The sequence below is a fragment of the Clarias gariepinus genome, chromosome 8 (assembly GCF_024256425.1).
Source record: "Clarias gariepinus isolate MV-2021 ecotype Netherlands chromosome 8, CGAR_prim_01v2, whole genome shotgun sequence".
In the NCBI taxonomy this organism is placed as follows: Eukaryota; Metazoa; Chordata; class Actinopteri; order Siluriformes; family Clariidae; genus Clarias; species Clarias gariepinus.
In genome coordinates, this window is record NC_071107.1 from 10,853,154 (window position 1) to 10,880,869 (window position 27,716).

A 27,716-nucleotide genomic window follows, 5' to 3' on the forward strand; every position below is an offset into this window, starting at 1 on the left:
GGGAAAAAAAGGAAATTAATATATTCTCCGTTTCCACTGCATCGTTTCTTGCTGCTGAAAAAAGGCTCATTTAACTTAATAAAGCAAGTAAGGCACAATCGCAGCATCTTCACAAGCTGCCTAAATATAATAATAAGCTAATCCCAGTATATAAATCATTAATTATTACTTCTTTCCTTGCCAGAAAAAAATAAAAAGCAGTGAGGCGGGATGTTTACGAGCTACACCGCAGCCTGTAGATGAAGATTCTTCGGCAGTCTAACATCTGCCACCAGTAACCGTCTTTACTCTCACCCGCTGGGGTCGGAATTACAGCTCACCTAGGGAGGCTCTCGTTCCCATCTGTCTCTCAACGTCAGTTTCAGTCTTTCTATTCTCAAGCTACACGGCCAATTGAGCAATGTTTTTATATCTCTGTTTAATAATTTCCTTTTGAACTTTCTTTACTTTAAGGATTTTCCTGTCTTTTATTCAGATGACATCAGGTATCAGGTGAGGAGACTGAAGGCTGATCGCAAGTCAGGTCAGAGCTAAAAACCTATCTAAAACCTTCCTAGTTTGGAGGAGGCTCATCAGGATACAAGAGCACTTGACTGAAGTACTGCAGAGATGGGAGGCAAAAAAAAGCACATGAGACACAGCTGAGAGAAAAATAAAAAGACACAAGGTCACAAAAAAAAAAGTGATGGGACAATGTTGAGTGGAAGACGGTGTAGAAGCAAATGGTTGATCTGGAGCAGACACAAAGGGAAAAAAATGTGAGAGACAGGAAAGACAAAACCATTAACTAGAAGTACACTAGATTAAATCATATTCAGAGTCATCCAGGATTACACTCAACAGAACGATGCGGCTCGACACGGCTCAACGACGAACACAAACAAAGAGCTATCTGACTCGGTGTAAAACAGAGAGAGAGAGAAAGACTTTCACTTTATTTATGAAAGTAGGAAATCCTCAAATAGATGCAATTAAAAGACAACTACGGTTACATCTTGGATTGCAAGCATAATTAGTTCCCAAAGTGTTCTTGTAATCCAAACCACTCATATATCAAAGCTAATTTCCCCCTTTTAAAATAATGGAAATGGATGATTCGTCCCACAACCCGAAAAATATTCATATAAAAAGTATTAATACAAAATATAGCAAAATATATAGTACACACACACCTTTAGCAGAATTACTTGTCTCTGAAAAACTCGTCTCTGTCGACTTTTAACAAGGTCCCTCTCTAAAGTCACTTGTTTTTGCCTCCTTTTTAGGATTTTATGGAAATGTGAAGTTGCATCGTCATTAAACAGATTCATCTCCTGTGCTGCTACAGCCTTTTAAAAAGATTTTCTTCCCAGAGGCCGTTGTTACAGTACAGTTACTACACTTGGATACAAAATAAAATGCTCTACACATGGTCACAATGTTATAATAAACAGTACAAGTGCGCACGGATGTTACGAGCTATATTGACTATACGAGCGACGCACTCGCAATGAGACAGAGCATGGGAGATGATTACCCAAAATCCCACAGTGTGTTACATAGAGGAACCATTGGCTCAGTTGTGATAACGTGACCCTCGGCAGACAAAGCACATTCGTACTACTCATATTTCAAGACTTTACTCGTTTATCGTGTTTAATTAATTTTTTATTAATAGTTAAAATACAGTTTCTAAAAAAACTGTACTTGAAATAAATTAATATTTGCAACAAAATCATCCATCAAATTTTTGGTTCAAATATGTCAGTGGTCTTTCTCTCTCTCTTCAAGAGTGAAAGGATGCATGACCCGTGAAAATGTATGGCAGTAATGCTTAATTTAAAAAAATACCAAGCACAACTTTCACACAAAATGACTTTTGAATTAAAAATTATAAAACACTGTAAATGCCACTGCTATACCAGAGTGTTGTGTAGATCTCAGGGAGGGTTACTACCATTAAAAAACACAAAGAGGAAGGATTGTCCTCCCCCGGAGAAGAGCAGAACCGCGCGAGACGGTCAGCCACGAACTCCAACAGTGCTGGTGCAAAGAGTATTCAATTCACCCGGGCTAATAACTTCATCAAACCGAGTGCATTCTATGGCCTTGAAAACGTTTACCTGCCTCCCTGAAAAACATTTCAAGCAAACGGCTCGGCGCTGCCTTCTGACTGATAAACACAAGCAGGAAGAGGATTTATAGGATGGTAGTCATGGACAGAGAACTTGAAGCTGTGTCAGAACAGAGACACACATACACAAAGACAAGGCAATATCATTCTGAACACTGCACATGCTCGATTACTGGGACACAATCTAAGATTAATGTTATCAATAAACAGTTTTTTTATCAGGTTTAAAAAAAAAATTATAAATAAAAAAAATGTAGAGCTTGTTTTGGAGTCTTTAATTGGACTAATCTCAGTTTTAATGAAAATAAATAGCCAAAAAAATGAACCAATTTAAGTAATTTAAATTTTTCATTATTTTAGCCAGCAATATCTCATTACTAAATCAGCAACCAGTAAACATATTTGCTAGAACAACTATAATTAGGGTGATTTTTTTTTTTTAAACATAATATTAATAAGCATTTGTTTTATTTGCCAAGTCTTCATGTGAACCTCTTACTAAATCTGGCAATCTCAATTAATTTAAAACCCATTAGAAATGTCTCTCTTTTTAAACATCAATAAAAACAGCTTTTAAAACAGGCCAAGAAAGGTCACTAAATGATCTAGTGGTAGTCGAGCTGATTAGACTCGCAGTATAATCTCGATGTTACGATGCTCACCCTGGAGGCTCAATCAGTGATAAAATGCCTCCAGGATTTTAAAGCATGTCCGAACGCTTTGACTTAATACCGCTCCTAGGCAACAAAAGGTGCCAGACCTGGGCAGGATCTGTCTAAGGATCTCTCTAAATGCTTGAAAGCTCTCCGCTTTTCCCTCCATCTCTGTTTTTAAGGAAAGACAGAACAAACGGGCGAATGTTTCAGCATGTCCAGACAAGCTAATACATCAACACTGCCACATGGCACAGAATAAAAAAAAAAAAAAAGGCATTTAAAACAAACCTTCTCCAGAGCTCATAATGATGCCAGGGATGTGTGAAGATCAACGTGAGGTCTGCAGGCTACAAACACAGGAAATCTCCATCCAGCACAAGAGAACATACCAGTGTGTTATAGTTAAAGCTCCAGGCAGCTCTAAAGGTAAAGAAACCATTAAGACGAATTAAGAGTGAATTAAAAAAAAAAAATTTACAAAGATATGAGCTTGTTTGTATTAGATCTGATCTGATTTTGATCAGCTTAAAGAAACATTCAAAGAATTGTGCAGGCCTGCTGGCTTTATTATTACTACCCAAGTCAAGGATTATGACGTCAGCTGATGCTTGTTCGTTTTTAGGCTAAGTGCTCATCTGTGGCTATAAATCTTGTTTGTGCTGCGATAATGAAAAAATTACGAAGGCAACGTATTTTTGTCTCAACACATAACTACTTCTAAAGCTGCTGCACATGGGGGTGTGTTCAGTTTTCCAAGCTTAAGGATATTTTTTATTACAAATTATTTACTCCAATTAAAAATTTAAATCAATGTTATTAATTTAGCTAGGTTTATTTTATTTCCCAAAACATGACAAAAGGTATCAATTACCCGAGCACACCTGACCACATAGAATAGTTAACTCGATTAGTGTGAACAGAAGCATACTGCACCCAGGAACAGATCACTGAACTGCGCCTGGGTCCGTTCAAGAACTTGGTCCTGCATACAGAAGATGTGCGTCCGGGTACGGTTTGCAACAAGTTTGAAAGCTAACTGTACAAAAACAGGAAACAGGACATCACCAATGTGCTGGGCAAATCACACTCATAACTTGTTCTTCTAAGTACACTTTAGCCCAGTTCATTTAATTCGGTGTGAACAAAAGCAAACTGGACTCGAGAACCGTGCCCGAGTCTGCTAGAGAAGGTGGTCTCGAGCACGGTATGGCGTACGTAGCCAATCTTTATGTCCACAAAGAAGTCATCATTGCTGTCAATCTCAGCTTCTCATACACAGTCATAAGCGATAAAGTAGAAAAGCAAGCAAAAGCTGCATCCTGACATTTTCTTTAAAATATCAATAATATTAGGCGAAGCGCAAAGGTTAGTTTATTCCCCCTTGTGCTTGCTTGTCTTTGTGTTTAATTACAGCTCGCAAACCAGCTAGGTGCATACTGCCACCTGTTGTATTGAAGAGTGATTGAAAATAATAATAATAATAATAATGCGAACGTTGGCCAGCGGGGGGTGGGAAGGAAGAAGCAATCGCTCGTAAGCGGCGTACAAATCAATCATCTCTATTGAGAAATAAATTCTGAATCAAAACCAGACACATCAATTCAATTACTTGAACCAATCAATAGAAGATTGATTACGTTGCATCATCAATTAAACTGCACAGCCCTAATTTGATTTTAGCTGCTATGAGTATCTTAAATACGAATCGTCTGCATTCCACCGTGAGATTATTATAAACATTCATTACCGGTCCATGAGATCAAGCACTCTGTAGATTCTGTTTAAAACGACATTTATTTTAGTGGAGCTGTTTTTAAAGCTACTGCCTCAAACTGAAACACACACACACACACACACATATATATACATACAAAAAGGCATAAGAGAGACATTACATGTTCTTGGAGATTTTCTACCATTAGGTTTTTTTTCTTGTGAGCAATCACACAATCACAACTAAAAATATAATCAGAATAACTCACTCAGCATGTGTGTCAAGCATTTAATCTGTAAAGGGGACTAAAAAGAAAAAAAAATCCCTGTATACTGTAATGTAAATCAGCAAATAAATAACGGTACTCCTTTCCTGTGAGTGACCCCAGCGATGGTGTCGGGTCCGGTGAAGCAGATGATGATTTCTGAACACAGAGACGTAACCGGCAAAAAAGGTGCTGGAGTGGCTCTTTAACAAATCATCATGCTGCTGTACACTCATCACAGAAATACAAATATTCTGTAAAAGAATTTTGACCAGTAACAGAACAGATACAGAATATTACAGGATAATTTATATGTGGTATTTTTATAATTTTTTCTTTTTTTTTTTACAACAATTTCAGTTAGACGTTAGATCAGAATAAAGTTTCGAAAGCTTCTGCCTCAATGCACATCACCTTTCGCGAGGTCTCTACAGATATCACTACAGTCACATGTTTTGTCATAGATGATGACTATTATGTAGGTAAACATGTATAAAATTTAAATAGACATTGAGCTTGAAGATGCTGCGTACCACTAATTTCTCTCACCCTACAGGGTGAAACTGTCTCCTGGGACGTGAACCAGGAAACCAATATCGACTGCATTAAAAAACAAAAAAAACAACAACAAAAAACACAGCAGATGGAGACGTGCTTTCTCCTGAGGGACCATCTTCAGGAGGTCCCCGTTCTGTAGTCTTTATAGTGTTTGTCCTCTGCGATTTACTCCCCAGACTGAAAATCAACCCGCATTTGGGACTTGGCCGGGTTGTAATTTCGGACGCTCGGGACTAGTAAAATTTATTATAACAGTAAAAAGGGGGCTACATCCATCAAACAGAATGTTCAAAAAAGAGCACATACAGATTTGATGTGCTGGTCTGGCTTTCCACACAAACTTTTGACAAAGTATATGCTTATTTTATTGTTAGCTTTGTGTTACAAAGCTGTGATGTACAGTCGCATCTCTAAGCAGTGCCATATTTAGAGCAGTGGTGTATATACACACACACATACAACATAGCATAAGAGAATCCGTGTGAGCTTTTGTGGCGATTTGAATTTGGATATATCGCTTTGATTTTAATCCAGAAAGTCAGCAGAGTAAAAGTTGCTTTAAAACAACCTTTTAATGCCACATTTATTATACAGAGTGAGGTTAAAGCATGTTGCGATGTACAGACGGAAGCGAATGGGAAACGATCTGATCATTTTTCAAAATAAAACACTCTGATAGTCAATAAAATGGAAATAAAATCATGTATAATTTTTTTTCTTTCTTTCTGTGCGGCCCAGGACCAAATTATCCGCGGCCCGGTGGTAGAGGACCGCTGCTCTAGACGATCAATCAATGCTGCACAAATCCACATCTGTCATCTAGTATTGCAAGCACAGACAGAGCTCAAAAAGCGAGACAAACTGACCTCGCGTTGAGAGGTGTTTATCAGGTTTGTAAACCTGGTTATTAGGGCTGCAACTAACGATTATTTTGATAATCGATTAGTTGGGCGATTATATTTTCGATTAATCGATTAATCGGATAAAACCTAACCGCTTCTTTCATTAGATATTTCGCTTATAACTATTTTAAAAAAACATAAATCAGGGTATTATTTATGTATAAAAATAAACTTTAAAAAATGCAAAAGCCACATATAGAGTTAATAATGTTTAATTTGGACATTTTAAACCTTAAATGAAATGTAGTATATAATATATACAGTATATATATATATATATATATATATATATATAGTTAAAAAATACACTGATATATTCAGTTGATAAGACAAACAGCTAAAATAATGTAATTTTGTATAATAAAATGATGTATGCATAAGTAAAACCACAGTAAATTACAAGTTAACTTTGTAGTGGACTATAAAAAAAACTGTATAAATGCAAAAAGCTAATAGTCACAAATGTACTATTATTTGCATTCGCTGAAAATCACAACAATCACTAAATGTAATATTCTACTGTTATTCACACCGTGTAAATTAAGCTGATCTAAAATAGCGCCATGTAACTAATCACTATTGCTCGTGAGGTGATTGCGCAATGTAATGCTCGCGAGTAGCGCGTGAACAGATCTAGCGTGACTGTCCCGGAGTTAGCAAACAGTTTAAACTAAAAGCACTTAAACTATACAACTTTTACACGATAGACATACAGTTTTTACTGACCCTGCTGATGTTTCGCTATTCGTAACACCAACACGTTTTCTCTTTAAGTGTTAGTGCATGACATGCCGTGACAGCTCGGTCTTGCATAGCGTGCAGGTTACCGTCTTCTTAGAGGCGTTTAATGTAAATCACTCCCGGACCCTGGAGGACTCGGGGCGCGCGCTTTTTCCTGCCGGCGTTTCTGTAACCTCCATCGCGCGAGCGGCTGTGTGTATTTGTGCATCTTGGGGTCGCGCTTCTCAGTAACGTGCGCAGCCCAACTAATCGATAACGGCATTCGTTGACAACGAATTTCATTATCGATAATTATCGATTTTATCGATTAGTTGTTGCAGCCCTACTGGTTATACAAACCACACTATTAAAAGTCTATGCATTACCCAGTGACGGGTACAACTATAGACAAAATAAATAGAAAATACAAATCGCATTATGTTTTGTTTTTTTGTCATCAAGTACCAGCCTGATGACAAACGCAAGGCAGCATTCACATCTCGAGCTCTCCTGGTTATGACATGAAAAATTAATCCTAAGATTGTAATTTTTCCTTGAGTGGTTTCAGAAGTCATTCAAGACTCGAACATCGGATAGTAAATGAGGTCGCTCGTGCTCGACAGACAGGGACCTTTTCGTTACCCGATATCGGTTAAGGTCTAGCAGTCAGTCCATGTATAACCATCGCTCATACTCTTCTTAGAGTAATAAAATTTATCTGACTTTTTTATTTTATGAAATATACAAAATCCCCCCTTGCAGTATGTGTTATCATTGTGCATTCAGTGGAACAAGAACATTAATCACAGACTAATATAAAAAGAGATAACTCTGGCACATCAGAAACAGGAGCTATGAACATATTCGGTTTTAACACATAAGTGTAAAAAGCAGCTTTTAAAAATTAAACGGCGCTCCGTAGCACAAGCCCTTTTACTTCAACTGCAACTGACCCGCTTACTAATCCTTTAACACTTAACAAGTAATCACATCTTAATTGTTTAGATTTCTTTTTTTTTTTTTTTGCAAACATTTTTATAAAAAAAAAGGAAAACAATACAGTACTTGCAGTTACAGACATACAATTTACCTTTCTTCATTTTTCTAAATAAATATTATTAAAAAAAACAACTAACAAAAACACTCAAAAAACAAAGAACACACACCCCCAATCAGACCCCCCACCCCCGTCCCACACGGCTCAACACAACCACCAAACATATTACATAAATATAACAGTAACAGGTATACATTTAATCAGGCAATACCTCCAGGTTAGTAAAATAAGAAATACATTTAGATTTCTGCTTTAGTGAATTAATAAAATCAACCTGTACTGTCTGAGAGTTTACCTAAAATTAGCCGATAACTTTTTTTTGTAAACATTGGAGGCACAGAGCGCTTTGCCCTTTTCTCCTACTGGTGTACAAGATAAACTGCAGTCGAAAAAACGTCAAGAGGAGAAGGTTGATAACTAGACAACAGAGACCAAACTTAAGCTAGCTACCATTATGGTATATTTTTTCAATTGTTTAAAAAAAATTGTAATGATTCGATCTTTAAATTAAAAAGATAACTTCTACATCTAAGCATTTGGCAGACGCCCTTATCCAGAGCGACTTACATTTTTTATCTCATTATACATCTGAGCAGTTGAGGGTTAAGGGCCTTGCTCAAGGGCCCAACAGTGGCAACTTGGTGGTTGCGGGGTTTGAACCAGGTATCTTCCGAACCATAGTCCAATGCCTTAACCACTGAGCTACCTCTGCTAACTTGTTTACTTCGCAAACTGAAAGAAGAATCCGTAAGGATTAAAAACACAAAACGGCGCAACATTATAAGCCGTATTTGGACATGGATAAACACACACAAACGCTCCTGGGGTGATTTCATATTTTACCCTGGGATTATTTTGCTATCTTTCTCGGTCATTCTTTGAGAAAATTGCTGGCTGAAATTTCTATCATTTTTCACCAAACTCAGTGGATCATTTTAGTCCCGTACAGATGGAGATGTCCACAATGTTCTATAAAAATGCCACCATGTGGTGTGTAAAAAAAAAAAAAAAAAAAAAGAGAGAGAGAGAATGGAAAAAGATGTTAGCCTGCTGCTGCTTGGCATATTTATGCTTGTAACATGTATGTTACAAATGAAATAAAAGTATGTGATGCAAACATCAAAATTTGTAGAAAACACAACCTACTAGTTTCGTAATTTTTATTGCTGTCTGAATGCGAGAGCTCTATAACTGAGGAGAAAAATGATTACAGATGTCCCCTGATGCAATCCAAATAAGACTCAGTGATTGGGGCACAATGCCGCGAAGTTGATGCCTTTCCATGTTATAAAATGTACCACAATAATTCGCCAAAGAATTTATACATTAGACAGAGCTTTTTAACTGTTTATCAAAGAGACAAAAACCGAAAAAACAGCCCCTCATGTGTCATAAGAATGACCAACGCTGAAAACTCCTTGCGCAAATGTTACATCCACATTTTAAAAAAAGCACCAAAATATAAATAATGAGATATTTTTGTTGTTGTTCATTGCTAACCTTAAATTATGTAAAGTATCCTTAGAGTGCAAGCTATTGCAATAGACAGAATAACACATTTGAAAAGCATAAAACTATATTATTACACCATAATATGATATTATACATCTATACTATAAACCTGAGACTTGCATTACAGGCAGAATGACTGTCAAAGCCCTTTGACCGTTAGATTAGGAAAATTCAACAGTGCTGTGGTGTAATAATGTGAAAGAAAAGGACGCCTTGATGTAAAATGATAAAAAAAAAAAAAAAAGTTAAAAACAGAAGAAGAAAACAAACCTGCTGAGCAATCCTTGCCTTTATTAGTTTTCAACATGCAGCCCTAGTACATCCAGCTTGGTAGATAAAGCTCTCTGAGGTTTTTTGCAAAAGAAGACAATCCCTCAGCGACAGACCCACACCAGCATGAGAATCAAGCAATAACAATAACCTGTATTGACTTTACAGGCTTCCAGCCATGCAAACAACTTTGAGCTCACCTGTGACTCTGACTGCTTATAGCAGCAGGGCATAAAATCAGATCTACCGCAGAGCCACAAAGCCAGAACTGCCTCAATATCATTTCTATGATAATTGCATAGACACCCACAAGTCAGTCTGCTGCTTCAAAAACTCTAGACTCATTCAGTGAGGCCTGGGGGCATAGAGTCAAAAAGAAACAGACTGAGCTGATGAATGAGAGCGGGGGAAGGGGGGTGTTTCTCTGAGACTCTACAAAACTTTTTGAAAAAAGAAAAATTTATAAAAGAGGGAGATAATCAGCAAGACAAACTTTTAAAAGATATTGTGAAAGATTTAATTGAAATTAAAGAAGAATATGAACAACCTGTGTTGGGACGGTCTTACGCCATTGAGGCTGTACTGCATCTCTACATGTCTTTAAAATATATTTTGGTGCTGTTGCTCCAAAATCTCCAAGAGGTATTCAACTGGGTCAAGATCTGATAACTGAAGACCATTGACATCATTTTCATCCTCACCAAACTACTCAATGAGCCCTCATGCCGTGCACATGGGGGAAGGGGTACCACTCAGAAAATCACCTCAGCAGCAGGATAGGAATATTTCACTGTGGTACACTGTGGTACACAGAAGACCAGTGCAAAGAACTTTTCTTTTTTTTTTTTACTGACTTTTCTCCTTCCAACCACACCAGTAAAATGCCTACACAGCAGAACGGAGCCAACTGTACAGGGACCTGACCTCAACCCCGGTGAGTAGCTTGGGGGTGAACTGGAATGCTGACCGTACCACGGGTCTCTTCACATGACGTCAGTTATACAGTAAGACATCAGTTATACAGCAAGTCCCCATGACTTATGAATGAGTCCCGTTCAGGGGGCATGTTCGTAAGTTGGATTTGTTCGTAAGTCTGACAAAGTGAGTCTTATACACATTTGATACAAATATACAATGTAAAGCATACTTTTTTTTTTAAATAAATAAATAAATAAATAACGCACAGGCTTGGTGTTTTGGTTCTGCATTATACTCTCCCGGGACTGCACCTGAGAATCCTGGTGATGCTGACCTCGTTAAAAGAAAGCATGGAAGGATGTCAAGGGGAGGACAACGCTACATTGTGTTTACTGTATGCTTGAACAGACACCATTTTGTCTCCAAGCTGTTTCGGACTGTGAAATCTGTCTCGTTGAGGATTTTATTCAACATCGGAACAGCTTTACAGGACAGCCATTTTCTATAATAGGCCTCCAGGACCGAATTATTAAAACGGGTAAGGGGGACTTATTTCTCCCGCACCCCCACACATACATTATACCCGAGTTTGGACATTTTTTTACATTTCACTCTCACAATGAAAATATTGTATATAATTGTAAATATTGGTATCTGGTGAACTGCAGTTTCTATTTTTTGTACAATACATGCAAGCTACTTTCACGATTTGTTTACATCCGCAAAGGTTTGTAATAAGAGGTCCGTTTGTATCCGCAGAAATTCACAACTCAAATGTTCATAAGTCAGGAACATACTGTACTGCCCTTACTAATGCTCTTGTAGCTGAATGAGCACTCATTTACAAAATCTTGTGGAAAGCCTTCTCAGAAAAGTGAAAGTTATCAAAAAAAATTATTTATTCATTTATTCATATTCTATATCGCTTATCCTGTACAGGGCCGTAGGAAGCCAGCACATTGGCAGTGTACACTTTAAACATGATGCCAATCCTTTGCAGGCACAGACACGCATACACTATGGGCAATTGGGAAGACGAATTAACCCAATCTGTTTTTTAAACTGGATGAGTATCAAGAGGAAATCCACCAAGCAAAGGGAAACCAAGCAGACTCCATGCACGAGGCGACAATGCTAACCACCAAGTCACCGGGCCATCTAAATTAATTTACATAAAAAAAATAATAATGAATAAAAAAATAAAACATGTGGACATAATGGTTAGGTGTACACAAACATTTGTCAAAATAGTGACCATTATTAGCCAATCATGTGGCAGCATGTCGGTGAGTATCACAAAGATACAGACTGGCAGACTCAGAGACTCAGATCTAGTTATCGTCAGCATTGCAAAAAAAATAAAAATGATAATAATAATAATAATAAGGTCTCGTCATTTCGGTTTGGTCATGTTTGTTGGTACCAGGTGTCATTTCAACAACTTCTGATCGCATTGGTGTTTCAGGCAAAATAGTCTCTCTGGAGAATCCAGCATCAGTTGTGTGGACAGAAACACCTTGTTAATGAGAGATTGGTTTGAGCTGACTGAACAGCTACAGCAACTCAAATGGGCTACAACAGCAGAAGACTACAGAAGAATTCAGGTTTCATTTTGTCAGCCAGGAACGGTCTGCAAAAGCAGGGCTGGCCGTGTACACAGGCTCAGTGAAACTGTGCAGGTTTCATAAACAGGACAGCCAGTTGTTTTAAGTGGCCATCCCTGTCACTAGAACTGAATCCAACAGAACATCTTTGGGGTTGTAATAGAACAGGAGACTCAGAGTACTAAAATGCACCCGAAAAATCTGAACGTAGTGTTCAGTGAGTCGACATTGACGTCAGCAATGTGCTTAAAGTGAAGCAGTCTATGCACTACACAGAATGTACTACGCATTATAAAATATAAAATGTGACACTGCACTAAAAAGCTGTACTTTATTTCCAACACACACAAATTAGTCATCAAATGAGCAGAAACTTTTTTTGAATTGCTTGTCTCATAAAATCCCAACCAGCCTTTGATCCTACACATATGTCCGGGGGAAAATGAGGCTCCTATTACTGAAATACGACCAGCAAGCTTAGAGCGTTAAGCACGCAGTCAGTGTTAATCCTACACTGCTTATGCAGATACAGACAGAAATGCTATTTTGCCTCCTGGAAAAAGGACAGCATGATAGCAATAGTCTAGTTAGGGGGGGAAAAAAAAGCTTACTCAGAGTCGATTTGTACAGCACATAAAGCTGAAATATGTACGGATTCTACATTTCTATATTACACTTTAGCGTGCAGCTCCATATGCAATGCAGAGAAAGATAATGCTGCGTGCTTTGTTGTTATTTCCACCATACTCACATTATAAAGGACACAAACAGGGATCACAGAGACATATCTTGACACACTAATAACCCATACACACAGACAGATGGTATAAAAACCAAAAAAAAAAAAAAAAAAACATTGCATATGTTGGCACTAAGCACCTGCAACTTGCACAGAAACGACTAAGCATGCAAGAAGACTTATAGATTACATACCAGATTAGTGCTGAAACCCAAAACAAAACCCTTCAGAGATTAGCCAAATCTGTGTGAACGCCGCAGTTGAGAGGATCTGTTAGAAGCTGAAGAGTCTCCATTGTAACACCAGCATCCTGTAAACATAAAAAAGGAAAAAGAAGAGAAAAAAAATACACTAAATTAACTTTAGAAGCTGAAACACAAAGACACAACTTAATAAATCTTTATAAGGGAAATTTATCTGTGTGTGTGTGTGTGTGTGTGTGTGTGTGTGTTTAAGGTAACAAATAAAATTCAATCCATCACCCAAAGACATGACATTTTCTCTAATGCAATTCTAAAAAATATCTCGGGTATTTCCTAAGGGTAAAATATTTATATCTTTTGCATGTACTTTAACCACAAGTAAAGTTTGAGAGTTTCTTCTTCAAAAGTAAAAAAAAATAGGTTTTGGAGTTTGTTTAAAGTCCACTGACTTATCTTATTTACTGTACCTCTACTTATCTTATTTACTGTACCTCTACATTTATAATCTAATCTACAGGATATGCCTTTTAGAATATTTTCCCCAAAGGTAAAATAGGTTTTTTCCTTTTTGCACAAATATTTCTATTATCAGCTGTTATTTGCACAAGGACTCTCTCTCATCACTGCTGCTACTCACAAGAAACTTTTACTGTATTTTTTTTAATCCATCGTGCCATTAACTTGCACAACCTCGATCCATGATCCCAGTACATCACAGTTTATTATTGCATTGTGCTGCTCCTGTACTCTAGAATAGTTTTTGATAATTTATGGTGTAAATTTGGTTGATCTAGCTAGTTAGTTTCTGTTAATTTATGTTAAATGTACATAGCACCTTGGAGGTCCTGGAGAAACGGCATTTCATTGCTGTGTACTGAACTGTATATGGCTGAAATGACAATAAAAAGCCTACTTGACTAACAAGTCTGTAGATTTCTGTTCCGTAGAAGAGCCGAAATATTTATTAAGTTTAAAATCAGAAATGAGTCCTCAACTTTAATCATTAGCCATTAGCAAAGTCTCATCATCTCCTCACACACATAGTCTCCGTTCACATTCCTAATTAATTACTTAATGAAAAAATAAAAATAAAAAAAGGTCCGTTTTTAACCGATTAGGCTTATTTCCATTTCACTGTGGCATTTCGACAATTTAAATCGTTCGCTGCATGAAAAATGCACACTTGGCTAGTAGGGTTTAAAAACACTTGTTTAAAAACACAGGCTGACTGATCATATTAGCAGTGCATTAACTACACTGGCTCTGCACGAATCATCTTTAAATCCAAGTCAAAGTTACATAAATAAGCACATATGTGGGTTGTCTTGTAATAAATATGTAAAATTACTGTGGGTTTTTTTTTCCATATTTTTCTCTACAAAATTTGGCCGTGTCTAACAGGTTTGCTATGAGAAACGACTATTAGCATAAAATTTAATCACCCAGAACAAGTATACGGCCGTGTCCTTCTTCTAAAACAACCCGTTATCGTTTTGTGATTTGCGAACTGTTTAATATCTGAGGAGTGATCACTGTTATGCACGCAATGAGACGAAATACGACAAGAAGCAGCACTTGGATATCTTCTCTCAATGCGAGCTAACAAACTGCACGGAAAATCATGCCCATGTTTTCAGAGACAGGACTAGAGTTTAGTGAAAGCCTGTATAATTTAGGCTGTAATTTCCACAGAGGAGGACAGGGAAAGATAACGATACAGTAGATCTGGAAGGAAATAAAAATCATGTTGTAGAAGATGTAAAATAGTAAATTAGCCCAGGACACAATAAGCCAGTGTAGAGAGGGCTATAAAAAAAAAAAAAAAAGAAGCAGCAGTCACCTCCTGATACGATATCACGATGGGTAGATGTTGATTTGATTTTAAAACTTTAACGATACAGTGGAACCTTGGATCGTGGGTAAACTGGTTTGTGAGCGTGCCGCATGACGAGCAATTTTTTTAATAGATTTTTTTTGTCTTGATAAACGAGTAAGTCTTGATGAAACCCGCATGCGCTTCTTGTTTGGACAGCAAGCGTCATGTGATCACAACTGGTTCTTTTCTCTCGTGCGTGCACGCTGTGGAACTGTGGGAAATATTTTTACTTTACATTTTGTATTAATTATTTTTATATATATATATATATATATATATATATATAAATATTTTTAGGTTGTGGAACGAATCTTTAGAGTTTCTATTAGTTCTTATGGGGGAATTTGCTTTGATAAGCATACTACCGGAATTAATTATGATTGCAATCCAAGGTTGCACTGAACTTTCTCACTTAAAAGGACAGCCTTTAACGTCCATTTTTTTCAAGACTTATTAGCACTTATGATGTCTTGAGACTGGTGTAAGAGTGTAATTCAAGAATAATTCGTTCTCAGAGTTTGAAGAAGGCTTTATAAAATTGTGCAACGTTTGATAATGTAACACCGTAAAAATGTGTTTCTGCTACACCACTTAGAAGCACATGCACTCTAATCTGAATCCGTTATGTCCAAGGAGAACGAATGTGACCGACCAAGTTGAAAAACATACATTTCTGGTCACTTGCGGATTGATTATGAATGTAAAAGCTAAAATAAAGACACATAAATAAATAAATATAAATGAATGAATAAGCACAAAAAAAAAATAAAAATCACACAGGTGGTAGAAAAGGTATGATCTCAAGTCAGATAGAAAGAAAAGTGCATTAAAACATTACAAAAAATGTTAAATGTATTGCTTAAAAAAAAGAAACAATGTGCTTTGCTTTAGTGACCTTCACAAGGACACAGTGTACTTAACCCTTCTTTTTAGATTCCTTCTTTTTCTGTATGCAACAGTATGAGTGGAATACGTGTCAGAGAGCGCGCGAGAGAGAGAGAGAGAGCGAGAGAAAATGTCACATCTGCCAGGTGCACTGAATCTCAAAAAGCAAGTTGTGTACAATAAAAGAGCAGAAGTGTTGTAAATGTGAATCTAAACAAAAAGCACAGCGCACTCCTGCTCACCTACTCAGGCTCTCTCCTGCCTACAAACACAATAATTCTAAAGGAGTGCAGTAAATCCCATTTGTTTACATGAGAGATAATTAAGCGCATTGAGGACAAACGTGTTAACAGCATTTTCTCAAGAGAGCTCTGAGAACACCATGTTATCGTGAACGCAGCCTAAGCATGCATCTACGTCGTATGAGCATCAAATTCCAAATTCAAATTCAACAGATAGCGCTGTACATTTTTTTTTAAACACGCTTATGAGTATGAGGGTGAATTCCACATGGACAAAATCGAGGGCAAATCTAGTGTATATACTATATTGCTGCTAAAACACTTGTATGTGAGCGGACACGTAAAAGAGAACAAAAACAAAAAACAAATACAGAGTGAACAGTCAAAAAACATGCTCTTACTTGGCTGCTGCTGCTGTAGCATTTGCATACTAACAGAAATGGTGCAAATTACATGCCAATTGGAAGCGAGGCAAATGCCAGCAGCAGGTCTGTAATAAAATACAAGCCCGTCATTACACTACCTGAAATTTGTGCTCTTGTGAAATAATGAAACAACCTAAGAACCACCTCTTCCTCTCCGGTTATGTTTGACAGTCGGGCAGAACGAAAGGCTAATTACATGCCTGAGAACTGCTCTTACGCTTTCAAGCAGTAAAGAAATAATCAAGCAAATCATTGGTTGCCGTTTCTAATAATGAACGGCTATTAGTCTAAACACTCGATTGTAGAGGTGTTTATTCCTATTGTTTAAAATTCAATTGGTAAATCAACAGTCTTGTTGCAGAACACAATTGGACGCCAGTGCGAATGTAAACCATGCATAAGTCATGATATTACGAGCTTTAAAGATCTAGTGATGCTAAATTGGTTTTAATTCAGAGAATTTATAACCAGGTGCACCAAGCTATCAAATATTTGCAAGTAAACTGGTGACAGGATCACAGGTGCCCAAGGCCAGCATGTCCAGTCTGATCAGTCCCACAGAAAAGCTGATTGGAAAGGCACTAGAACACCCAGTGCACCACAGCCGACCGTGCACATGGCAAAGGACCCAATCAAGCACTAACTTGATTGCTTGAAAGGATGCACCGGACAAACAAGTGTGATCCAGAGAAGAAATAAATTGTGAATGAACTAGGGCTATCGATTAAATCGATAATTATCTATAATGAAATTTGTTGTCAACGAATGCCGCTATCGTTTAATTGGGCTGCTCACGTCACTAAGGAGCGCGACCACAAGATGCACAAATACACAAAGATACACACAGATACTCAGCCCTCGCGCAATAGAGGTTACAGAAGTGTCTGCAGGAAAAAGCGTGCGCCCCAAGTCCTCCAAGGTATGGGAGCAATTTACATCACACGCCTCTAAAAACGCAAGACCGAGCTTTCATGCCATGGTAGTGCCACAGTCATGCACGAACTCTTAAAAAGAAAACATGTTGGTGTTACGGATGGCGAAACATCAGCAGGGTTAGTAAAAACTGTATCTCTTTATCGTGTAAGGGTTTTATAGTTTAAATAACTTCGGGACAGTCGCGCTAGATCTGTTCACGTGCTACTCGCTAGCATCACATTGTGCAATCACCTCTTGAGCAATAATGAGTAGTTAAATGGCACTACTTTAGATTAGATTAAATTACACGGTGCGAATGACAGTGAAATATTACATTTAGCGATTGTTGTCGTTTTCGGCGAAGGCAAATAACAGTACATTTGTGACTATTAGCCTTTTGCATTTCTACAGTTTTTTTATAGTCCACTACAAAGTTAACTTGTAACAAACGTAATTTACTGTGGTTTTATTTTGCATACATCATTTTATTATACAAAATTACATTATTTTAGCTGTTTATATCTTATCAACAGTGTATTTTTTTAAACTAATATATGTATATACATGTGTGTGTGTATACACATACTGTATATATTATATACTACATTTCATTTAGGGTTTAAAATGTCAAAATTAAAGATCATTGAACTCTCTATGTGTCTTTTGCATTTTTAAAAGTTTATTTTTATACAAAAATAATACTCTGATGTTTTTTTAAATAGTTATAAGCAAAACATCAAATTAAAAAAGCGTTTAGGTTTTATCCGATTAATCAAAAAAATTATCGGCCAACTAATCGATTATCAAAATAATCATTAGTTGCAGCCCTAGAATGAACCTATGAGTAAATAAAATTTCACTTTTATCTCTAATGCATACTCTAAAATATAATAAATTATTAAGAAACAATTAAAATATGTACATCAATTTAAAAAAAATTCCAATTTGAGATTATTAAACATGATTCCTGGTTTATAAATGGATGATACGTCCAGTAAAAGTGATGGCCGCTAAGGTCTGTTTCTCACACAGTATTTCAGTGCGATATCTAGAAAAGCCCATCCACTTGGGCGGGCATCTTGGCAACGCTCCCAGGCAGTTATTTTCAGTCAAATACGACCAGGCTCTTATTTACACTAATGAGGGGAAAGACCAATACACCAGAAACAATCTGATCAAATGATAAAAAAAAAAAAATAATACAAATAAGACACAAAACTGGGTCAACACTAACACGGCTGAATCACATAAATTTTTCTTAAAATACAAGTATAATCTCCTCTACAAGTAAAACGTTATGATACCCGTGTTGTCTCAAAGTCCATGTTAAAGGTAGAGTTACTTTTGGCACAGTAAAATCCTGATGAAGTTTACAGCTGACCCTGCTAGTGCAAATATTAGTCATGTTACTAAAGACCAAAATGTCCTGTAAGAGACAGCTTTTTTTGCAAAAGTCTTTAAATTCCTCAATAAATAACATGTTTCATCCCCGACTCACTCACTCAAAACGTTCTACAAACAATCAAATTCAATCTTAAAATATCTTTCAGGCTCTCATTAAATACTAACGCTCTGACTGAAGGACATATTCGTCTGCTTGCTTTTGTTGAAATATTGTGGTACTAAAGAACAGCAAGCCATACAATCCAAAAAAATATATAAAAAAATCCAAGAAGTCCTCTTCGATTCATTTTCATTCTGTTTGACAATGAACTGAACCTTTTTTATGTCCTGGGAATTATGGAAAATAATGTTTTCCACCCAGTTGTGAGTTATTAACCATTTACAGCAGAAAAAAAACTGGTTTCAGTTTCAAATAATACTAGGTTTTGCTCTCTATGCCTGTGTTTACATGGAAGGACATGATGGCGACATCACCATTAAAAGATTGTAAACGAAAGAGTATTAGCAGGACCTAATCAGAGTGAAGACGTGTACAATCGCACACAGACACACAGAGTAAAGCATGAGAGAGAACCTGCTCTGTGGCTTTGTTGCTTTCTCTGGAAGCCCTATCATCATACAGTACTCTAATTTCCAAACAAAGCATCAAAAGTCTGTGTGTCAAACAGAGGGTACTGCACAAAAACCAAGATGATCTAACAGAAAAAAAAAGTGTGAATCTGTTTCACTTGCAGCAGATGCAGGTGGACAAACTCACAGCTGCGCCACTTTGTGAGTGTCATTGCTTGTTTACTCGCCTGTATACATTTTGTACATCTGGAGAAGTAAAAGGCGGCACCCGCTAGATGGCACGTCAAAGCCTGAACATTGTACGTCATCGCATATTCTGCTAAACTGTAACGCTGAACGATTTCATGCACAGCAACTGATGAGTTCTGTTCCTGCTTAAAACTTTTTGCTGCTCTTGTGATTGTTGATGTAATACGCGTGTCAAATCTAAAACCCTCACATACAAAAGTATTTACTTATCCAAACAAACCAAAAAAGTTTATCTTAAATAAATCCTTTGTTAGGTTACAAGTTTTTAAAATTGATAAGGGCCCGTATTCACAAAGCTTCTTAGAATTTTCTCAAAGAGCTCTTTGAGGCTAAAAAGGCCTAGCTGGGAGTCTTAGACTAAAAGTGATTTAGGAAACTTTTCAGGGCAACTCTGAGTAAGGAAAGTATAAAAATCTAAATCTTAGTAAGGAGGTGTGGTTGACCCCATTGCCAGGGATGACGCAGCAATTCAAGGACTGTGACTGGTTAATAAGAAAATCTGTAAAGGTCTTAAAATGCCCTCTTTGTGAAAATAGCATATATGATAATATAATTATTGGAAGAAATCATGTAATCATGGGTACAGACTTCTTTATGCAAAGTTTGTTATAGGCTAAATGTCTTAAAGTTAATTATGTTGCATGCATTAGTTAGCAAGGTCTGTGAGTTTTGGGGGTGGATTAAAAAAAATTTAACATCATTATAAAAATAAAAAATAAATAGACACTGATAAATTAAATGTTGGATTTAATGAGCATCCAAGGACATCCACAATGGACAGCACACAAGAGAAGAAAAACACACGTGATGACCCGACAAGGCTCATTCAATGACGAGGGGGTTGTGAAACGTTCATGAGCATACAACAGCTGAATGGATTAACGAAATGTCATGTTTTTCAGTGCTCTTATTGTATATATATATATATATATATATATATATATATATATATATATATATATATATATATGTGTGTGTGTGTGTGTGTGTGTGTGTGTGTGTGTGTGTGTGTATGTATGTATGTATGTATGTATGTATGTATGTATGTATGTATGTATGTATGTAGTGACTACCGGCAGTTAAAATTTGTCCTCTCTAGAGGACATTTGTAAACTTGAATATCTCCCATATCCTACATGCTACCTAATTAACTCCTCTTTAAGGAGGACATTCAGGACTTTAAATGATACCAGATTTATAGGGGTGGGGCTTTGGGAACTTCCTCTTCCTCCTTTAGGAAAATGGCATCTATCACCACCAGGACATTTTATGGAAAGAAGAAAAGTAAGTGCTTAATCTTTTTTTTATTAAAATTTTTTATCTTGAAATGTTTTTATTTTAACATGAATCTAAAACACAATTGAATTAATTTTCTAATGTAATGTATGAATGTTTTTCCATGATAAGTGAGCATTTATAAAATTATTACCAAAATTTGGATTATCGTAAGCAGGAAGGGAGTCACTTTCAAAGGCAGAGAGAACTTTGCTGCAAATTGCTGGTGAAAACTCAGATATTGAGTTGTCAGATGAGGAAGATAAAAATGCAGAGTTTGGAATCAGAGTCAAAGGAGTCAGAAAGCACAGATTATGAAGTTCAGACAGGGCAAACAGAGACAAGAGTCGACGAGAGAACAACCATCCACATCTAGTCGTTGTCTCCTCTGGGCCAAGTACAATGTACATCATTGTTTTCTAAATATACAGGGTGGGCCATTTATATGAATAGACCTTAATAAAATGGAAATGGTTGGTGATATTAACTTCCTGTTTGTGGCACATTAGTATATGTGAGGGGGATAACATTTCAAGATGGGTGGTGACCATGGTGGCCATTTTGAAGTCGGCCATTTTGGATCCAACTTTTGTTTTTTCAATAGGAAGAGGGTCATGTGACATCAAACTTATTGGCAATTTCACAAGAAAAAATAAGTGTGTTTGATTTTAGCGTAACTTTATTCTTTCATGAGTTATTTACAAGTTTCTGACCACTTGTAAAGCAATTATTAGTAGTTTGCTAACTGTAGCATGAGAGATGGGTGGTCTTGTAGGGTGTCTTGCAGTGAAATCTGCTGCAATGACCCAGTTACTGCGTTCGGCAGACATCAACCACAATTTCTATCCATTCCTCACGCATCATTAGTATGTAAACTGCTTATAACTGCTTTATAAGTGGTCAGAAATTTGTAAATTACTCATAACTTTTATGCTTTGCTGGGGTTTAAATCTGGGGCCAACTCCTTAAGCACTGATTGACCCCTGAACCCACATGACGACAGGAGGGACATGGCAGACATTTTACGTACAGGCAGTTAACAAGAAGTATACAATATTTTTAAGAATTTTTTTGCGGTAACTATAGAGGACATAATTGGAAGTCCTAGAACTAGACTGATTTTGTTACTAGCTGTAATGCTGTGGATCAGCAGGTTAGTCTTAACACATAATTTGCATCATATGAATATTAATTTCCATTTCATCATTCTCTCCTGTTATCTGCACTTTGACTGGACGCTGCAGTAAAGCTAAAGTCATTTATTCGGTACAGCTCCCTCGCATCTTTATCTGCACACTAAGATAAACATGATCAGCGTGCAAAGGTTCAACTTTTATGATAACTAGATCCATAACTACCTCTGTTGCACTGCAATGTCGGATGTTGAATCAACCGTTTGTGGTCCGCTTCTACACTGAATTTTTCATTAATGTGACATTGCACTTAACTAAAAAAAATTGTCATGTGGTTGCCTTGTTGCTTGGAGCTCACAGCAATACGTGACCATTATAAAATGAAAGCGTCGAGACTTGTGTGCTTAGTCAGATAAGGTTATGATTTTATAAATGTGGCTTATATGGTCCGATCACATTTTAGGTAGCTTTTCTTCTATTAAACACGCTCGAACCGGTGCCAGCTACGTTCCCAGTGACGTCTTTTAGAGAAATACCAAAAAAATACAACAATGACCTACAAGTCAGAATCACTTAACACATCGCAAACGTTTCAGTATAAACATGCATTTCAGGTTAGAATTTTCTTTTAAAGCCTTAAGCGCTTCAAAAAACGCTTCCTAAAATGTGATCGAACCATATAAGCCACATTTATAAAATCATAACCTTATCTGACTAAGCACACAAGACTTGACGCTTTCATTTCTAGGAACACTCTTCTAGAGTCAATTAGGTTTGAACACTTAATCACCAGATGACAGGACTAAGCAGCTGCAGCACGTAGAAGAAACTCGCTTTGGGTAGGCTTTCAGGTTCATGTGTTCGTTTTTCGGGTTTCTCGTGTGCTGTTTTTAAAAGCATGTCAAAGCGCATGTTTACTTACATGTTTTGGGGAAATAAGCAGCAGGATCTTTCTAAATATCTTTCTAAATCTTCCTCGTTCATTAGCGTCAGAATTTTGACATTCTTTACCATATCTAAAAAAAATGTTTCTGCTTTAATGTCTTCCAATGCTCGTAATAAAAGTTTTCCTCTTTCAGTGCACAGGATATTTGAATAGCTCCTCATGGGAATGGTTGTTACAGCTTGTTTTTGGGTGAGAAGACTTTTAAAAGTCATTGTAAATATAACCTTTGGTTTGCTGGAATTCCAAAGCCTTAGAAATGGCTTGATTACCCTTCTCCATTTAATACATGTTAATTAATTTGTTTACATTCTTCAGACGTGTTTTTTTTTTTTTTTGCTCTTTAGCATGCTTAACTTTGTCAGACAGGTTCTATTCAAGTGATTTATTAATTCATCGGGTCTGGCAGTAATCAGGCCTGGGTGTGGCAAGCGAAATTTACCTCAGCTTTCCAAATATATTACAGTTCATTTATGATTTAGCAAGGGGAGCAATTACTTTTCCAATTACAGGGTCAGGTAGGTTTAGACAGCTTTTGTTTTTTCCCTTTATAATAACTGAAATCATCATTTAAAAACTGCATTTTGTGTTTATTCAAGTTATCTTTGTGTGCTAAACATTTGTTTGATGTTCTCAATCATTTAAGTGTGACAAATATGCAAAAAAAATTAAATTAGAATGAAAAATTAAGGAATAAATACTTTAGTAGATACTAATAGCAAATCCTTTTTACAGAACTGTATGTTTAAAAAAAATCTAAATATCTAAGATTATAGTTTTATTTAATAATGGATATTAGATTAGATTTAATCTATTGTAAGATCAAGATATTGCTGAAATCAAATATACAAGTCTTGTAGTTTTATCCAGTTCTGTTGTGGGTATGTCACGCTCACAAATGGGTCGTGTCCACTAGGGCTGCACGATTTTATAATAAAATCACACTGCGATTATTTTAACAGATATTGCGATGGTGGTTTAAACTGCAATATTCAACTATTAAATGTATCATTTAGTATTCTAACTCATTTATATAAACTAAAAGAAACTAATCGCATAAAGGTGACTTATACTTCCCAATGTTTATTAGATTGTATCCTTCACTACGTAATATGTGATAGCATTTGTGATTTTCTTGTCTCAATGACATTCTCATTTGGCATGATGCCTGTTATTATTGGTCCTTCCGCTGCTCCCATCGAAAGGTCACCACAGCGGACCATCCAATCCGCACACAACTCACACAGATTTTATGCCAGATGCCCTTCCTGATGCCACTCATATATAACCGTCTGTGACTCTGGCCTCCTTTAATGGCCCAAACGTGGAAATTACTTGGAGCCGAGTTTCTGTAATGTGCAAGTGGTGTTCATGAATGATTATGTGTATAATTCTCATAGACAGATGCGTCTCTCCCACAAATAGGTAAAAAAGTCATCTTCCTGCAAGGTCTTCATATTAATTATTTATATTCGTATTCAAAAAGGACAAAATTTGTCTTTAAATGGTGAACACCACCAAACACACATTACTACTTTAAAAGAAACAATGTACTGAAGAATGAAACCTTTGAGTCCACAGATTATGTTCAGTCAGAATTACTGGCAATGCATTCATGTATGCATTGCATTTGTAGATAGTTGCACAGGTTTGCCTTGAAATTTCTGTGTGTGTCCAGCATTATGATCAAATCATATCAGTAAATTCTCCTGAAAAGCAGTTTGGAAGCTGGTATTGTAGCCTGGTTGTGTTTTTAACAGAATCAAATGTGCCATCAATTTTGATTTGAGCATGCATGGTTGACAGCTGGGTCATTTTCATAGATGAATTGAACATAAGACACTCCATGAGTGTCCACTCAGTTGCATTTACCATGCAGATTGAAATGACATTTCTATCTATCCATCTCTCTCCCCATACACACACACACACACACACACACCATGAAATATAAGATCTATTCAGGTCTGAAAGTCATAACATGTCATAGATGAAGATATACCACCAGGAATTCTATAAATTATCAACAGTTATTAAATCATACCTATACAGTGGCGTAGCGGGTAGGACTATCGCCTTGCATCTCCATGGTTGAGGATTCGATTCCCATCTTGGGGTCTGTGTGCTTGTTCCTCCCACAGTGCAAAGGACATGTAGAGGTAGGTTTACTGGCGTTATCAATTTAAGTCATTTTGTGTTTATTATAAATACTGCTCAATGTTTGCCATCCAGCATACAGCTACCAAAATGAAATTCTGGTCCAGCTACAGTATAACTATCTGCTGTTAATGGTTGTTAATCTCATGACTATTGTTCTGCAGTCGAATGGAACAGTAAATATGTTACTGTTAAGCAACTCATTGGAGAAAAATTTTAATAAATGTGTAAAGTAATTCAAATAAATCGTCCATCTGTGCTCTTTCGCCGTGATTTAATAAACCAAAAGTTAATACACATCAGTTTTTGTGCTAGACATGAAGGAGTCACTTAATTTATAAATATTAATAATTTATAATTTATTATGAATATGATATGGTCTTACATGACGTAGAAATAGACTACAGAGTTATGTGAAATGGTCAATAGTAATCACCTTCTGTTAATGTTTTTTGACTTGTCCACATTTTAACCACAATCCCTAATAACTAGGGTTGGGCAATGTCAACCAATTTGGCATCGTACAATGTCTAATGTGCAACATTGCGACGGATGATGGCATCGTCGTGGTAGGCGGGGGAAAGGGGAGAGTTTGTTGTTAAATTAATTAATTGTAGCCTACCATTTCCACTACCTGACCCGCATGGTCATGGTGTTTCACCCATAACCAAACCATAAATAAATAAAGATAAGTCACACATAAATTACCACCTGTCAATCACTTTTTCCGCGGGACTCTGGCATGAATAGGCGTAGTGATCTGTGTCGTTATAATGGCTTCGACAAACTTGGTTGGTAAAAAAGGTGCAAATTTACATATCTGGCAATACTTTGACTTTAGACCAAATGAAAGAGGACCGCCATGAGACACGTCTGAAGTGGTGTGTAGGATTTGCAGTAATGTCCGCGCAAAATATGCGCAAACGACAAATTTACATTCCATTTGCGTGTTCACCATCCTGCGGAATACAGCTCATTGCCATTGTCATCACGCACAACTGAACCTTGCAGGAACCAACCAACAGTATATGAGGTTTTCGCTAAAATTACTAAGTGAAAGCGAAAGATGGAAGCAGTGTACTGAGCAGCTACAGCAGTTTGCGTGATTCCTTTAGAGTTTACTGTAATTTGTATTGTGATCGCTAACAACTTCCATGTTATTATTTCCTCATAATAATAATAAAATAAGTAAAGATGCGGAAATTGAAAGCATGCATTTTATTTGGCTATATAGTGTGATTGTGTGTTTTTCGCGAGCTGTTGCTGCTGCAGCAGGGGCAAGGCGGCGGATCGCGATGCCGGCTCAGCATCGTGATGTTTATTGGCCATCGGCGATGGACGATGGCATCGTCTATGGACCCAACCCTACTAATAACCATTAATCATGTTTAAGTAGAAAAGTTGTTTGACTCGTATGAAGGATGGTCATGCCAGTATGACCGTGTGAGCATTCTTATTTTTATATATATAAAAAAATAATAATAATCTAGAATTTACCACTTGTGACATTTAGTCGGCAGTTTTTTTGGAGTGACTCAGCACAGCTGTCAGCAACAGCTGCTTCATCTCTTAGCTTCTGTTTTCTAGATTGACTTGGAAGGAACAAGACGAAAAGAAGCCAAACATAACACATTACACATGTTTGGACCATTAAAGGAGTTCCTGGGAGGCCAGAGTCACAGATAGTTATAAAGAAAGATAGAAAACACAGTTGCATTAAGCATACCGAAACGAGTGTTTAAAGTTATTGAAAAGAACGGTGGCACTACTCACTACTGAGTCCTTTTTAGACACTTTTAATTCTGTTTTGGGTATTTTTGGGCTATGGTCTTAAACAGGCTGTTCATCAGCTGATTAAAAGTTTGATTAAAAGTTGAGTTTTAATGCATTTTTCAATAAGTTGCCAATCTGTTTTGTCCTTTAGTTATATTTGTTATAAAATAAAAAAATAAACTGTTTATAAAACTGTTATTAAATATTAGAAACTGTTTTTTTTTTTCAAAATTTTCAAGAGAATAAAACAAGTTACTCACAGGAGTAAAAGTATTAAAGACAAATAAAATATGTTCAACGAACACAACTGTTTTACAAGATGAATTTTCTCATGGTAGTAAAAATGTGCATATGTAGCTTTTGAGTGTCCTACTCTTTGTACAAATGACTTGATCCCAACAATTATAAAAAAAAAAAAAAAGGGAATGTATGTTCTGTTCCAACATCAGGGTTTATTTCATGTACTATAGTTTGTTATTTAAACATTGATACCATTCTTGTTGTCATTTTTGATGTAACATTTTAAATTGGTTTTAACTTCAGTTTTTCCAAATATTTGCACATGTAATTTTTGATCACAAGATTTTATCAAGAGATTAAAAGGTCAAGGTGACTAAAAGAGATTGAGACAAATGTAA

At 36.6% G+C, this 27,716-nt stretch overlaps 1 protein-coding gene across 6 annotated transcripts in view; it reads right to left on the reverse strand.

Annotated features, from left to right (window-relative positions):
• Positions 1 to 27,716, reverse strand: part of ndst2a (N-deacetylase/N-sulfotransferase (heparan glucosaminyl) 2a) — a 150,813-nt gene that overhangs the window by 101,942 nt on the left and 21,155 nt on the right. For all 6 annotated transcript variants that reach the window (XM_053501551.1, XM_053501549.1, XM_053501546.1 and 3 more), the window contains exon 2: positions 13,223 to 13,338. The gene's annotated coding sequence lies outside the window, so the exon portion shown is untranslated. The remainder of the gene's footprint in view (positions 1 to 13,222; positions 13,339 to 27,716) is intronic.